Consider the following 4573-nt stretch of genomic DNA (forward strand, 5'->3'; position numbering starts at 1 on the left):
CAACATATTATAACTCATATTATAAACACATGAGCTGTTTCTCAACATACGCATCTTGTCTGTACTTGTGTTCTTGTGAAACGTCATCAGTTGTTGCCAAAGTGCTGTTCCAATTCAAAGTTCATATCTAGCCAAGTACAGTTCAAATCCCCGGATGTGTCCTTTAGTTTACTCAAATCATTACTACATGCACATATTTAACAAAACTCATTTTATGGGTTAAAACAAGCAGAAAGAGCTCTTTAAGGTAACGATTGCAGGTCAATACTTTTCACAGTGAAGAGTGAATTTGTTAAATAAAATGACTTTGGTCCCCAGTTAAATGGTGAAGTGTGATGCCTGTTTGGTTGATTCGCCATTTCTTGCATCACAAACGCACTATAAAAGTTTTGGAGGCCAAAACGCAACATTTTATGATAAATTGCTGCATTGAAAATGTTCTCCTCACTTCAATAAAATACCCTTTAACATTGACACTTTAGAAAACTAAATTGACTGTTTAGCAATTAACAATAAGTTTCAGGATGCATTATCACACTGGAATAGCTTTTCAGTAAGGTTCCATTCATTAACAGTGACATGAACTAAACATTTATACATAATACATCTGATTGTAAAGTCTAATAGTAAAATCTTTTTAAAATCTTAATAAAAGTATTCCCCTGACTTACTGCTGTGGTGATGTTATTTTATTTATCTAGCATTTATAGCATTGTGTATATTGTGAGCATCATTACTGAAGGGATAAAAAGTTGTTTTGTATTTTTAACATAGAAAATGTAGGTAACAGCAGATCACTGTAACTTCAATCTTTGCCTTACATTAACCCTCTAAGGCCCACTGTTGTAATATTACAACATCAGTTTTAGCTGTAGTTAAATAAACCTGCACAATTTTTTTTACACAACTAATAGGTCCAATTGTTCAGTCTTGTAATGCTATTGGATGGTAGATTTAGTTAAAAAAAAAAAAAGAAAAAAAGCTTGTTAAACTGGCCATGAACTCACACAACCTGGGAACTTGCCTTAAAACACATCATGTTTTACTAAACTAGATAAATCAACATTTAAGTTAGTGAAAAAAAGCCTAAAATATTTTTTTCTGTGATTAGTAATATGTGTAGAACATGCTGATATTAAGGTACTTACAGTTTTTTTTAATTGCTTTGGCGCAATTTTCACAAGCATTTGGTAAATTTTCAAAACTCTTAGTACTTATATCACAACAGATCATGTGTTCAAACATGGAGCAGAATAGGCTTGTAGAGAGAGGAAACCTGCATTGAAGAGGTGGTGGTGCTCCTCAACAGAGAGGTGGACGTGGGCCAAGACAAAGAGGTGGTGATGCTCCTCAACAGAGAGGTGGACGTGGGCCAAGACAAATAGGTGGTGGTGCTCCTCAACAGAGCGGTGGACGTGAGCCAAGGCAAAGAGGTGGTGGTGCTCCTCAGCAGAAAGGTGGACCAAGAGAAAGAGGTGGTGGTGCTCCTCAACAGAGAGGTGGACATGGAGAAAGAGGTGGTGGTGCTCCTCAACAGAGGTGGACAAGGACCAAGATAAAGAGGTGGTGGTGCTCCTCAACAGAGAGGTGGACATGGAGAAAGAGGTGGTGGTGCTCCTCAACAGAGGTGGACAAGGACCAAGATAAAGAGGTGGTGGTGCTCCTCAACAGAGGTGGACATGGACCAAGAGAAAGAGGTGGTGGTGCTCCTCAACAGAGAGGTGGTCTTCAGAGAAATGTAGGCAGAAGACCGCGCACCATCTCTAATGAAGTCCGGGCCATCATTGCTGACCATGTGGTTAACAGAGGCCATACCATGGCAGAGGCTGCCAGGTTAGTTCAGCCTAACTTACAAAGGTCAACTGTCAGCTCTATCATCAGAACTTTTCGCCAAAAAAACTGCTAGTCTGCTATAGTAACTTCACTATACTTTTACAATATAGTACTGTTACAGTAATGGCATTACTGTATAGAAGAACAGCATGTAATTGTCACAGTTTTATGTAATTTGTAATAGTAAAATATTGACAGCATACTGTTGTCCCCTCAGAATTAACAGGAGACAACCTGGTGGTGGTCGCCCACGTGATTTGACTGACCAGCAGGAGTTAGCTGTGGTGGAAATGGTCAGGGCAAGAAATGAAACACGGCTGTTTGAAATCAAGCCGGCTATTGAGAACAGCAATGACACCTTTGCCAATGTGGCGTCAATTAGCCTTCCAACTATTGCCCGCCTTTTGAAGAAGCACCAGGTTTCTATGAAACAAATTTACTTGGTCCCTTTTGAGAGAAACAATGCCCGGGTGAAACAAACAACTGCGTTCAGAATATGTTCAGGTACAACACTAAATTGGTGTACTGTATGACATGCAATTTACAGTACTGACTAACCATGTCAACTATTATTTGTAAAAGAGCTAACCAAATTATTATTATTTTAGAGGGTGATGGAGCTGGACACTGCTGTGAATCAAGTATATTTTTGTTGATGAGGCCGGTTTCAATCTGGCAAAAACCAGACGCCGTGGACGTAACCTTATTGGCCAAAGGGCAACCATCCAAGTGCCTGGACAACGTGAGGGAAACCTCTCAATGTGTGCAGATATATCTGAAGATGGTGTGGTAGGCTGTAGAGTAGTTCTAGGATCATATAACACTGAACACCTGATCGCTTTTCTAAATGAGCTTGAGCAGGCCTGTCAGGGTGAAGAGGTTATCGTGTGGGACAATGTCAGTTTCCACCATGCAGAGCTGGTTCGGGAATGGTTTCAGGCACATCCTCTGTTCATGACCCTCTACCTTCCCCCATACTCTCCTTTCCTCAACACAATTGAGGAATTATTCTCTACATGGAAGGTGTATGATCGCCATCCACATGAGCATGTCACCCTTCAAGCCATGGATGAAGCTTGTGGAGCAATAACTGCAGAGCAATGTCAAGCCTGGATTCGTCATGCCAGAAGGTTTTTCCCACGGTACCTGAAAAATGAAGACATTCACTGTTATGTTGATGATAATTTATGGCCAAATGTTGAAGACCGGCTTGATAATTAATGTGAATTTCAGGTGTTCAGGTTCACATGCAACCACAGTATTGTTGTAAATTAAAATAAAATACTTTTTTTGCTTGTGTCTGTAAATGTCTTTTGATGCGTTCTTTGATCACATTTTCATGTTGTATAAAGGTGTTTTTTATTTTATTTTAAATATAGCTTTTGTCTGAAACTGATTGTTAAACATACTAAGTTGAAGAAAGAAAAAAAAAGATCTTACTGTTGTGTTTTGGAGATTAAACAAATGTTCTCAAAACAAATCACAATGATCTTGTGTTCTGAACCAATGATTGTGAAATGAAAATATGTGCAACTACAATGAGATCAGGTTTTGAAAGTATGATTAGTGGTATTACAAGTGTGATCAGTTTAAAGTTTTGTACTAAGAGTACTTAAAGTACCAAGTACCTTGTAAGTACACCTTACTTATGAAAATAGTACCAAACCAATTTTAAAAAACCGTAGTAATGTTGCTGGCATTTTGGAGTCTTGGGAAAGCATACGTGGCAAAGTCTCTCAGTCCTTTGTCATCTGTTTGCCTAAAGCTTGCCTGTCTGACAGCTTTCAAAATTTGCGCAGAGCAAATGTGCAGAACAGTATGTGACTTAATTTCATTCCATGATTATTCCCCATGCAGAACTCCTATGCTCGGTTGAGGTAAGAGCTGATGTACTGTTTGTTGAAAGCAAGCATCACACTTTGTATTAAAGCCGTAATCAGTCTCAACCAGGTGAATATTTATTTGTGTGTATTTTGACAAATGCAATGTAAATTGCATTAGCCAAAATGTGATTGGGGGTACTGAGTGATCATTGGAGAGCATTTCACAAATGTGAAGAAGTGGTGCACCTCAAGCCTTTCCTGGAAGAATAGTATATACACGCAAATATAGTAGAACACACTAAAAAAAAAAAAAAAAAAGATTTCACTTGTTTGCTTATTTCGGTTTACTTAGAATAAGATAAAACCACACAAATCTTTCGTTTTTTTATACTCCGTTGTCATTTGCACTCAATTTAATTACACTGTAAAACCTGATAAGTTAAGAATACTCCAAAAATTTGAGGCAACTGATTACCACAAAACATTTAAGTAAACAAACTCATTTATTTTAAGTTAGTTTAACTTAAAATTTTTGTGACAAGTGGAGCGGGGCTGAGAGAGAATTTAATTTAATTTAAAGGGGTCATATGATGCGATTTCAATTTTTCCTTTCTCTTTGGAGTGTTACAAGCTCTTGGTGCACACTCTAGCCCGTCGGCCTCCGCTAACTCAAGCCTGCCGTGTGTGACGCTGTGTGTTTCGTCTTTGTAAAAGCGAAACTACTTTGTTTGGCCTTCCAAAAGAGGATATGACTAGAAATCAGTGGTTAAGTTGTATTTACAACACTGTTCCAGAACAGTTCAACCCAAATATTCAGATGTGTGCAGCGCATTTTATGGAGGACTGTTTCCTGATCCTGGGAGAGTAGACTACAATGCTGGCTGTTCTGACTCACAGACTGTAAGTAAGTTTTTTAT

The 4573-nt window shown here is 38.5% G+C and overlaps 1 long non-coding RNA gene across 1 annotated transcript; it reads left to right on the forward strand.

Moving 5' to 3' along the window:
• Positions 1-1290: 1290 nt before the first annotated feature.
• Positions 1291-1815, forward strand: LOC107739213 (uncharacterized). The gene is made up of 3 exons (XR_001639975.1): positions 1291-1319; positions 1458-1539; positions 1672-1815. It is a non-coding gene; the product is annotated as an uncharacterized LOC107739213 (long non-coding RNA).
• The last annotated feature ends 2758 nt before the right edge of the window (positions 1816-4573 follow it).

The sequence above is a fragment of the Sinocyclocheilus rhinocerous genome, unplaced genomic scaffold (assembly GCF_001515625.1).
Source record: "Sinocyclocheilus rhinocerous isolate Xijiao unplaced genomic scaffold, SAMN03320098_v1.1 scaffold3998, whole genome shotgun sequence".
NCBI lineage: Eukaryota > Metazoa > Chordata > Actinopteri > Cypriniformes > Cyprinidae > Sinocyclocheilus > Sinocyclocheilus rhinocerous.